Source organism: Lithobates pipiens, unplaced genomic scaffold (assembly GCF_037356315.1).
Source record: "Lithobates pipiens isolate NorthernLeopardFrog02 unplaced genomic scaffold, aLitPip1_a1.2 Scaffold_18, whole genome shotgun sequence".
In the NCBI taxonomy this organism is placed as follows: domain Eukaryota; kingdom Metazoa; phylum Chordata; class Amphibia; order Anura; family Ranidae; genus Lithobates; species Lithobates pipiens.
This window is the reverse complement of record NW_027507758.1, coordinates 375510709-375523509: the sequence shown is the minus strand read 5'-3', so window position 1 is coordinate 375523509 and position 12801 is coordinate 375510709.

The window sequence follows — 12801 nt, the reverse complement described above, 5'->3', positions numbered from 1 at the left end:
AATGCTGCTGTCTAGTGAAATTCTGATTCCAATGCAACCATAAAAGTGGGTCACTATTTGAACCACTTCATTTCACTGGTTTGACTAAGGCATACATTATGACTACATGATTAATTTATTTTCATTCAACCAGCAGGTTGAATGTAAAAAAAAAAAAAAAAAAAAATAATTAACCACTTTCCCCCTTCCGCACATTCTACGTGGATAGGGAATTCACTCCCGCTGAGTTATCATATTCTTCTGGTGGAGAATACAATGATTTTGTTGTCGGCTATAGACGGCAGCACTGATTGTTCAGGAAAAACCCAACAGGCTGGTTGTATATAAGTTGATTGATAGACTGACTTGTGTACAGCCAGTTGGCCCATACATGGATCAAAATTCATCCGTTCACTGCTGAACTGGCCACATTTTGATCCATGTATGGCTGGGTTAATTATAAGTTAAGCAGGTATGGGGCAGGGGTCTTGCTTTATATACATTTAGGAACCCTAGTCAAAAGATTGTCAGTTTTCGTGAAAATTTTATTTGAGTAGCTCTTTCCTCCCCTGCAGCTGCTATTGATCTTCTTTATTTTCTTTTCTTTAGTTATTTGATATGTTGCTCAACAGGAAAATGCACTGCAATGACAACCTCTGTAATTCTTTCATGACATATTTTTAGTTTTGTCTACGCTTTCTATAGATAAGGGTTGACAGACAGACTTCTGAAAGATTTTTTCCCACCCTTTGGCACAGTCATAAACTTACATGCTTGGTTTAAACTAAGTCTACAAATATCTTGATTTGTAGAAGGGTATTGCCTTTTCGTGTTGAGTCATTTTTAACTTTCTAGTATTTATTTGTAAAATAGGTTATATGACCTTTACTGGTACACAAACAGCAAGCTTTAGTGACATTTCACAAAAGTTAGCACACGCCTCACATTTTTAAAAAATAGTTTATATCTTTTCATGTGACAACACTGAAGAAATGAAACTTTCCTACAATGTAAAGTAATGAGTGTATAGCTTCAAAATAACTCGACACACAGCCATTAATGTCTAAACTGTTGGCAACAAAAGTGAGTACACCCCTTAAGTGTCCAAATTGGGCCCAAAGTGTCAATATTTTGTGTGGTTACCATTATTTTCCAGCACTGCCTTAACCCTCTTGGGCATGGAGTTCACCAGAGCTTCACAGGTTGCCACTGGAGTCCTCTTCCACTCCTCCATGACAACATCATGGAGTTGGTGGATGTTAGAGACCTTGCGCTCCTCCACCGTCCTTTTGAGGATGCCCCACAGATGCTCAATAGGGTTTAGGTCTGGAGACATGCTTTGCCGCAAGGTAGTGGTCATCTTGGAGATGTGTTTGGGGTAGTTTCCATATTGGAATACTGCCCTGCGGCCCAGTATCTGAAGGGAGCGGATCATGCTCTGCTTCAGTATGTCACAGTACATGTTGGCATTCATGGTTCCCTCAATGAAATATAGCTCACCAGTGTTAGTGGCACTCATGCAGTCTCAGACCATGACACTCCCAGCACCATGCTTGAAGTTTTCAAGACATGCTTGATTTTGTACTTATCACCTGGTTGCCGTCACACTTGATTGACACCATCTGAACCAAATAAATTTATATTGGTCTCATCAGACCACAGGACATGATTCCAGTACTCCACGTCCTTAGTCTGCTTGTCTTCAGCAAATTGTTTGTGGGCTTTCTTGTGCATCATCCTTAGAAGAGTCTTCCTCCTGGGATGACAGCCATGCAGACCAATTTGATGCAGTGTGTGGCGTATGGTCTGAGCACTAACAGGCTGGCCCGCCACCCCTTCAACCTCTGCAGCAATGCTGGCAGCACTCGTACATCTATTTCCCAAAGACAACCTCTGGATATGACGCTTAGCATGTGCACTCAACTTCTTTGGTCGACCGTGGTGAGGTCTTTTCTGAGTGGAACCTGACCTGTTAAATCGCCATATGGTTTTGGCCACCGTGCTGCAGCTCAGTTTCAGGGTCTTGTCAGTCTTCTTATAGCCTAGGCCATCTTTATGTAGAGCAACAATTTTTTTTTTTTTCAGATACTCAGAGTTCTTTGCCATGAGGTGCCATGTTAAACTTTCAGTGACCAGTATGAGAGAGTGCGAGCGATAACACCAAATTTAACGCACCTGTTCCCCATTCACATCTGAGACCTTTAACACTAACGAGTCACATGACACGGGGGAGGGAAAATGGCTAATTGGGCCCAATTTGGACATTTTCACTTAGGGGTGTACTACTTTTGTTGCCAGCGGTTTAGACATTAATGGCTGTGTGTTAAGCTATTTTGAGGAGACAGCAAATTTACACTGTTTATAGAAGCTGTAAACTCCTTTTACATTGTAGCAATGTGTCATTTCTTCAGTGTTGTTACATGAAAAGATATAATAAAATATTTACAAAAATGTGAGGGGTGTAGTCACTTTTGTGAGATACTGTATATGTCACTCGGAAGACTTTGTCAGCAACAGAAAATGAAACTAACAAATCAAAAACACATGCACACTACAAATGGAATCAAAGGATACTTGAATATGTATCATATTTATTCAAATCTGTAAATAACATTTTAGTTCTCTAATGTTCCAGAATGTTTTGTCTTACACAGTATTAGACAATTCCTATTTTCCTACAATAGCTTTACTATAATTATTAAAATGTCTTACTTCTAACTGCTGTAACCCATAAGAAATCAATCTGGAATTCACACTGGTACAGGGTGGATTTTGATTGATTCCTATGGATTAGCATTTGATGTGACCCTGCCACATACCGTATATACTCGAGTATAGGCCGACCCGAATATAAGCCGAGGCCCCCAATTTACCCCCAAAAAACTGGAAAAAATTATTGACTCGTGTATAAGCCGAGGGTGAGACATGCCTGTCCATCCCTGTGTGTCCGTCCATCCCCGTGGGTCCATTCATCCCTGTGTGTGTGTCCATGCATCCGTGTGTGTGTGTGTGTGTGTCCATGCATCTGTGTGTGTGTGTGTGTGTGTGTGTGTGTGTGTGTCCGTGCAGCCTACCTGTGTCCAGCCTGCCTGTGTCCGTCCAGCCTGCGTCCCGTCCAGCCTGCGTCCCGTCCAGCCTGCGTCCCGTCCCGGCCCGGCCCGGCCCGTCCCGGCCCGGCCCGTCCCGTCCCGAGCCGAGCCTCCGTCCTTCAGCTCTTCGTCGGCGGCCATTCTAGGATTCAAAAGCCGCGCCTCCGTCGGTGATAGGCGGAACACTCAATTTCCCACTGACTGCTGTTCCGCCTATCGGATGTCCGTGATAGGCGGAACACTCAATTTCCCAGCAGCCTGTGTTCCGCCTATCACGGGCATCGTCTCATCCTCGTCCGTAGTACGAGGATGAGACGATGCCCGTGATAGGCGGAACACAGGCTGCTGGGAAATTCAGTGTTCCGCCTATCACAGGCGAAGGCGGAGCCGGAGGCGCGGCTTTTGAATTCTAGAATGGCCGCTGTCTGTCTGCTCGACACGCTGATCGAGCGGGCAGACAGCGATGACTCGAGTATAAGCCGAGAGGGGCACTTTCAGCCTCAAAAAAGAGGCTGAAAATCTCGGCTTATACTCGAGTATATACGGTAAGTAAGAAGACTAAAGCAAGCACATGTAAAGGAAAATGCCATTGAACTCCTCTCCGTTGCTGAGAAATGGTTCACTGGGCAATTTCAGGAGTGTTGATCTCCTGGGTTCCCCGTAGCTGTCACTGGTCACTGGTTCCTCGCACTTGCCGAGGTGTCGCCACTGTCTCTGTACTGGGGAGGTCAGCAGGAATCGGTGAACAAACCAGGGGACGCAGGTATATTTTTCTGACAGGTATGTGCAGGCTTTAGATGTTTCACTTATTTGGAAGGGTCACGTTAAATGCTAATCCATAATCCAATAAGAGCTTTTAAGTCAATAAAGCATTGTTGCTCAACCTTTGTCAGTTTGTGAGGCACAGTTTTCTATTTGTTCATACCGTATAGTATTTTTGTTGAATTTATTTGCCTTTTCAAATTGTGGTGCTGATGGACACATTTTTGGATAGTGGTGCATGGTTTCCTCAACACTGCAAAGTGCTTTGTTCCCAGCAGATTTCTACAGTACAAATTTGGAGGTTTGGGATATCCAAAAAAATAAATAAATGAATTATAAAATTTGAATGTGTGGTGATGGTGGTCTTTTTTGTTTGATCTTTTTATTCCTAAAAAGACACATTTGATTTAAGCATAAACAGTCTTTCATGTGTTTGCCTGTTATACCTTGTATTAAAATGTCTAGGTAGGTTAAAACTTACGTCCTGACAATAACTGCAACCAAATTAAAGTGATATTAAAGAAAAACTAAAGGCAAGAATATTCATCTATGTTCCAACAGTCTGACATCCACTGAGTGTGATGCTGGCATCGGTATCCCCCCCTCCCCCCAGCTTCTTCTGGGTGACATTCTTTGGCCATCTTGATTGGCTTGTGCAAGATGTTGTCACTCCCATTCTGCAATAAAGGCCTGTATGTTAGTAAAAGCCTCTCAAGCTACTCCTCCCTTCTCCTCCTTCCTTCTCTGAGCTCTTAGACTGACTGGGGATTGCACTGTCCACACTTTCCTGATCTATGCCCTGAGGAAGCCCCAGTCACTGGGAGGGTGTAGAAGGGAACCCCCCCCCCCCCCTCCCGAGGCCAGGAGACCTGCTGCCATACAGAGTACACGCTGGTGTATGACCCCCCCTATTTGGATTCTATGAACGTCCTGCCAAATGGATAAGCCATGGATCACAGCCAGTGTATGGGCAGGTCAGCTCTGGATGCCATACTAGCAACTCCATATTACAAGAAGAGAATATATTTTTCCTGTGCATCGACCGGCGTGGTGAGATAAACACCCGCACGCCTAGTCACTCTAACTTTCCTTGATTCAGATGTTGCATATGTCCTATTAGGCCATGTAGGGTATGCATGTTACTAGCTGTCAGCCCATATTTGTACTCAGGGAACTTCATAGATGCACAGATCTTACTGGCTAAAATATATATATATATATATATATATATATATATATATGTCTTTTCATGTGACAACACTGAAGAAATTACACTTTGCTACAATGTAAAATAGTGAGTGTACAGCTTGTATAACAGTGTAAATTTGCTGTCCCCTCAAAATAACTCAACAAACAGCCATTAATGTCTAAATGCTGGCAAATTGGGCCCAATTATACATTTTCCCTCCCACTGGAAGTTAAACATGGCACCCCATGGAAAAGAACTCTCAGGATCTGAAAAAAAGAAGTGTTGCTCTACATAAATATGGCCTAGGCCAGTGATGGCGAACCTTGGCACCTCAGATGTTTTGGAACTACATTTCCCATGATGCTCAGAACAGGTTGAGGTTGAAGGGGTGGGGGTCAGTCTGTCAGTGCTCAGACCATACGCCGCACACTGCATTAAATTGCTTTGCATGGCTGTCATCCCAGAAGGATGCCTCTTCTAAAGATGATGCACAAGAAAGTCTGAAAACAGTTTGCTGAAGACAAGCAGACTAAGGACATGTATATAATTAGAGGGTACTAGTGCGCTTCACCTTACTAATCTAAGTGTAACAAACCAAAAAGAAAAAAAAATTTTAAATCATATTAAAGTGTGGAAGCAGCCTGCAAGAATAGTGATCTCCACACTACTAGTGAAACAATAAATAATAAATAAATTGCGGCGCTCACCATAAAAGAATAACTAATCAATAGTAAACTGAAAAATATATATAGAAAGTGCAATGAGTGTGAATCACCTCACAAAGTGCAAATAGTGCAACTAAATAAATGCAATTAAATAAATACAATTCAGGTAATTGCTGCAATAATCAATGTGCTCATATAATATATATATGCCCAAAAAGAAAAATGCAAAATCAGAGGGCATAAACAATGTGCAAAAAACAATATTAAGAGACACAGTGAATCTGTAAATCATAAATGTTCATAAATTCCCGTTCGTGCAGATGCTTTGTGAGCTATAAACAAAGTCCATGCATAAAAGTGCCTTCCGCAGTGTATACTAATCCAGTGATTCAATTCAGTGCCAAGCCAGTGCACCACCTGTTTCCCCAGCCTCTCACCTCCAATACTTGATACAGAAGCACAATTTAAAAGCCAGAGCTATTTCCTCCACAATCATCCAGTGGTTAGTATCCAGCTGACTTTTTCTTTCCCTGGTTCTCCACCTCTCACATAAGTAAAGAACAGAAGGACAAGGGGGCTCTCATGTGTAGTATCCAAATAAAGCGATTTTAATAACAAACAATAGTAACTTACAGTTCAGTAAATGACAACGAGTAGATATAGCAACAATCCGAACTTCCGGTCTCGGCCGCGACCGGAAGTAACAAGTGCAATACCACAGCTCCTTCCCTGACGCGTTGCGTCACGATCACATGACTTTTTCAAAGGGTAAATGGTTTACCCTTTGAAAAAGTCATGTGATCGTGACGCAACGCGTCAGGGAAGGAGCTGTGGTATTGCACTTGTTACTTCCGGTCGCGGCCGAGACCGGAAGTTCGGATTGTTGCTATATCTACTCGTTGTCATTTACTGAACTGTAAGTTACTATTGTTTGTTATTAAAATCGCTTTATTTGGATACTACACATGAGAGCCCCCTTGTCCTTCTGTTCTTTACTTATGTGAGAGGTGGAGAACCAGGGAAAGAAAAAGTCAGCTGGATACTAACCACTGGATGATTGTGGAGGAAATAGCTCTGGCTTTTAAATTGTGCTTCTGTATCAAGTATTGGAGGTGAGAGGCTGGGGAAACAGGTGGTGCACTGGCTTGGCACTGAATTGAATCACTGGATTAGTATACACTGCGGAAGGCACTTTTATGCATGGACTTTGTTTATAGCTCACAAAGCATCTGCACGAACGGGAATTTATGAACATTTATGATTTACAGATTCACTGTGTCTCTTAATATTGTTTTTTGCACATTGTTTATGCCCTCTGATTTTGCATTTTTCTTTTTGGGCATATATATATTATATGAGCACATTGATTATTGCAGCAATTACCTGAATTGTATTTATTTAATTGCATTTATTTAGTTGCACTATTTGCACTTTGTGAGGTGATTCAGACTAAGGACATGGATTACTGGAACCATGTCCTGTGGTCTGATGAGACTAAGATAAACTTATTGAGTTCAGATGGTGTCAAGCATGTGTGGCAGCAACCAGGTGAAGAGTACAAAGACAAGTGTGTCTTGCCTACAGTCAAGCATGGTGGTGGGAGTGTCATGGTCTAGGGCTGCATGAGTGCTGCCGCAACTGGGGAGCTATAGTTAATTGAGGGAACCATGAATGCCAACATGTACTGTGACATACTGAAGCACAGCATGAATCCCCTCTCTTCGGAGACTGGGCCGCAGGGCAGTATTCCAACATACAAGAAAAAGAACCTCTATTCCAGCTGTATAAAGATAAGGCTGATTGAAGTATCTTGCAGAGTGCTAGCCCCGGCCCACCTTCGTGGGAAACTTGGAAAGAAGAAAGAAATGGCTGCACATCCATAACTTCCGATTGCCTTTTATTTTTCTTCACAAAGATAACACCAGAGACACCAAACTGTGGTCATGTAGATGCGTTTCACACATACATCTTGTGCTTAATCATTACTAAATGTAATGATTAAGCACAAAATGTATGTGTGAAACGTGTCTACGTGACCACAGTTTGGTGTCTCTGGTGTTATCTTTGTGAAGCAAAATAAAAGGCAATCGGAAGTTCTGGATGTGCAGCCATTTCTTTCTTTCCCAGTATTCCAACATAACGACCCCAAAACACCTCCAAGATGACCACTGCTTTTCTAAAGAAGCTGAGGGTAAATGTGAAGGATTGGCCAAGCATGTTTCCAAACCTAAACCCTATTGAGCATCTATGTGGCATCCTCAAACAGATGGTGAAGGAGCACAAGGTCTCTAACATCCACCAGCTCCATGATGTTGTCATGAAGGAGAGGAAGAGCACTCCTGTGGTAATCTGTGAAGCTCTGGTGAACTCCATGACCAAGAGGGTTAATGCAGTGCTGAAAAATAATGGTGGCCATGCAAAATTTTGATACCAATTTGGACATTTTCACTTAGGAGTGTGCTCACTTGTTGCCAGCAGTTTAGACATTAATGGCTGTGTCTTGAGTTATTTTGAGGGGACAGCAAATTTGTACTGTTATACAAGCTGTACACTCACTACTTTACATTGTAGCAAAGTGTAATTTCTTCAGTGTTGTCACATTAGATCAGAGAGGGGGAAGTGGGGCTAGGTAGAGAGGTTGTTTGGGGTGGGTCTGGGGATCAGAGATGGTGAGGGGGCTGGGGGAGGTGGATGGGAGGAGAGCATCCTTTAGGGGGGTTTGACTTTTGCACTGTTTTTATCACTATATACAGTACATCCATTAACCACTTCAGGACCGCCGTATTGCCAATGTACGTCAACACAATGGCACAGGCAGGCACAATCACGTAGATCTACGTGATTGCCTTCCAGCGGGTGGGGGGTCCGATCGGACCCCCTCCCGCTGGTTACGGCGGTCCGGTTCGCTCCAGGAGCGCTCCGTGATGAGGGGATGGCCGTTGGTTTTCGGCCACCCCCTCTGGATCGCTCCTGGCCAATGAGAAGCTTCCTCCCACTGTGTATTGTTTACACAGGAAGGAGGAAGTGATGTCATTCTCCTCGGGGCGGTCTTTTTGACCGGACTACGAGGAGAAGACTAATAGTAAGTGTGCACCAACACTACACTGACATGTAGGTACACACAGGCACACAAACCCCCCCCGATCGCCCCCCGATCCCCCCCGCCCCCCCCCCCCCCCCCCCCAGTCACAGTGTCACTGATTGCATTGATCATTTCTTTACTGATCAATGCATTCAGTGTCAGTTGTGACAGTAAAAACTGTCAGGACAGTTAGTGTTAGGTCCAGGGTAGCCCCCTATCACCCCCCAATAAAGATTTAACCCCCTGATTGCCCCTAGAGTTAACCCTTTCACCCCCTTTTGCCAGTGTCACTAAACGATCATTTTTCTGATCGCTGCATGTGTCGCTAGGTAGCTAGTTATTTTTTTAGGTTCACCGCCAGGTTTTTATATCGCTAGGTACCCCGATATACTACCCAATAATGGTTTTAACCCCCTGATTGCCGCTAGTTAACCCTTTCACCCCCTTTTGCCAGTGTCACTAAGCGATCGTTTTTCTGATCGCTGCATTAGTGTCGCTAGGTAGCTAGTTATTTTTTTAGGTTCACCGCCAGGTTTTTATATCGCTAGGTACCCCGATATACTACCCAATAATGGTTTTAACCCCCTGATTGCCGCTAGTTAACCCTTTCACCCCCTTTTGCCAGTGTCACTAAGCGATCGTTTTTCTGATCGCTGCATTAGTGTCGCTACAGTCGCTAGGTAGCTAGTTATTTTTTTAGGTTCACCGCCAGGTTTTTATAGCGCTAGGTACCCCGATATACTACCCAATAATGGTTTTAACCCCCTGATTGCTGCTAGTTAACCCTTTCACCCCCTTTCACCAGCGATCACAGTATAAGTGTCACTGGTGACGCTGGTTAGCCAGTTAGTTATTTAGGTTCCCCGTCAGGTTTTTATATAGCGCCAGGGACCCCCATATACTACCTAATAAAAATTTGAACCCTCTGATTGCCACTAGTTAACCCTTTCACCACTGATCACCGTATAAGTGTTACGGGTGACTCTGGTTAGTTTGTTTTTTATAGCATCAGGGCACCCACCATTTATTACCCAATAAAGGTTTAACCCCCTGATCACCCGGCGGGTGATATCAATTAGGTTTTAGGGTCAGGGTCTGCGTCGCCCCAGGCAGCGCTAGGTTAGTGCCAGTACCGCTAACACCCACACGCAAAGCATACACCTCCCGTAGTGGTATAGAATCTGAACAGATCAATATCTGATCTGATCAGATCTATACTAGCGTCCCCAGCAGTTTAGGGTTCCAAAAAAACGCATTGTTAGCGGGATCAGCCCAAATACCTGCTAGCACCTGCGTTTTGCCCCTCTGCCCAGCCCACCCAAGTGCAGTATCGATCGATCACTGTCACTTACAAAACACTAAACACATAACTGCAGCGATCGCAGAGTCAGGCCTGATCCCTGCCATCGCTAACAGGTTTTTTGGTAGCATTTTATATTCAAATCCGGAAGGGAGTGCTTGGTTTTCGGGGTCCCGTACGTGGCTAGGCTCCCAAAAAGTCCCTCACATGTGGTATCCCCGTACTCGGGAGAAGCAGCAGAATTTATTTTGGGGTGTAATTTGACTTCTGCCCATAGCATGTGTGAGCAATATATCATTTAGTGACAACTTTGTGCAAAAAAAAAAAAAAGTTTGTAATATTCCCGCAACTTTTGGCAAAATATAAAATATTCCATGGACTCAACATGCCTCTCAGTAAATAGCTTGGGGTGTCTACTTTCCAAAATGGGGTCATTTGGGGGGGTTTTGTGCTATTTTGGCATTTTATGGCCTTCGAAACTGTGATAGGTAGTGAGGAGTTAAATCAAAAATTTGCACCCTTAGAAATCCTGAAGGTGGTGATTGGTTTTCGGGGTGCCGTGCGCGACTAGACTCCCAAAAAGTCCCACACATGTGGTATCCCCGTACTCAGGAGAAGCAGCAGAATGTATTTTGGGGTGTCATTTCACATATGCCCATAGCATGTGTGAGCAATCTATCATTTAGTGACAACTTGGTGCAAAAAAAAAAAAAGTTTGTAATATTCCCGCAACTTGTGGCAAAATATAAAATATTCCATGGACTCAACATGCCTCTCAGTAAATAGCTTGGGGTGTCTACTTTCCAAAATGGGGTCATTTTGGGGGGTTTTGTGCTATTTTGGCATTTTATGGCCTTCGAAACTGTGATAGGTAGTGAGGAGTTAAATCAAAAATTTGCACCCTTAGAAATCCTGAAGGTGGTGATTGGTTTTCGGGGTGCCGTGCGCGACTAGACTCCCAAAAAGTCCCACACATGTGGTATCCCCATACTCGGGAGAAGTAGCGGAATATATTTTGGGGTGCAATTCCACATATAACCATGGCATGTGTGAGCAATATATCATTTAGTGACAACTTTTTGTAAAAAATTTTTTTTTTTTTTTTTTTGTCATTATTCAATCCCTTAGGACAAAAAAAATAAATATTCAATGGGCTCAACATACCCATCAGCAATTTCCTTGGGGTGTCTACTTTCCAAAATGGGGTCATTTGGGGGGGATTTGTACTGCCCTGCCATTTTAGCACCTCAAGAAATGAGATCGGCAGTCATAAATTAAAAGCTGTGTAAATTCCAGAAAATGTACTCTAGTTTGTAGACGCTATAACTTTTGCGCAAACCAAAAAATATACGCTCATTGACATTTTTTTTACTAAAGACATGTGGCTGAATAAATTTTGCCCTCAATGTATGACTAAAATTTAGTTTATTCGATTTTTCTTATAACAAAAAGAAGAAAATATATTTTTTTTTCAAAATTTTCGCTCTTTTTCCATTTATATCGCAAAAAAAAAAATCGCAGAGGCAATCAAATACCATCAAAAGAAAGCTCTATTTGTGGGAAGAAAAGGACGCAAATTTCGTTTGGGTGCAATATTGCATGACCGCGCAATTACCAGTTAAAGCAGCGCAGTGCGAAATTGCAAAAAGACCTCTGGTCCTTAAGGTGTTTATTGGTCCGGAGCTGAAGTGGTTAAAAAATACCTTTTTGGTAGCTTGCATAGGTGCTATATGCTTTGTGTTTGTTTGTTTTTTTGTTGTACAAGTGTTTTTTGGAGGCACCTCCCCTAATATTTGGGTAAACGCTTCATTCTGATATGCCACTCCCAGGATCTGACAACCTTTGTTTTTTTTAAAGTACTTTTTTAAAGCCCTACCTGTTCACAAAAGCCTCACCTACTCCTCCCCCTCGCTTCTCTGAACCAATCGACTGACTGGAAATTGCACTTTAAACTGTTAACTCTTTCCTGTAATGATTGGATATTCAGGGAAGCAGAACTGGGAATGCAGAAACCAGCAGCACTGAAAGTTGCACACTGCAAGTCCTGGGGTAAGAATTTTAACAAATAGTTTACTAGGGACTGTATATTTTATTGTGCTCAATGTGTTAAGTTAAACAAACACTGAGGGTTTGATGCTACTTTAAGAAACTTCCTCCCTTTTTGCTTTCCCTCTATTACGATTTCTGATTGGATGTAAGATCTATGCCACTGTAGAACCCTATGGTCTGTTCGCCATTTTGTTATAATCTTGTCATCCAACTGCATATGATGTTTATGTCATTTGATCCTTTTCACTGAAGCTGTTTTCTATTTATCGCTTTAATAAAACTTTTTGAAAACAAAAACTTCCTCCCTTGGCACAAAGTTAGTAAATAAGAATCAATCAGGGGCATATTTTACTACTTCCCGCCTGCATGACGTTATATGACATGAACTTTAAGATTCTATATCTGGATGATGCCTTCAGCTACCGGTTCCCTAATACTGTAAAAGCCATTCTAGCCCATGGCTTTTGGAGGCAGGGGGAGGAGACGTCCCCCCTCCCGCTCCCCTTTGGTGCCTCTCCAGGATCTCCCTTTCGATCGTGAAGCCAGAGATCTGATCCGGCAGTGGGGCTGGGTTACCACAGAGCTCTGTGACCCTGGGAGGCTGAAAGTGGCGTCACTTCCAGCTCTGGCAGTTGTAAACACTGCCATTTTTCCCCTAGAAAGCAGAGATCAATGTTTTTTATTTT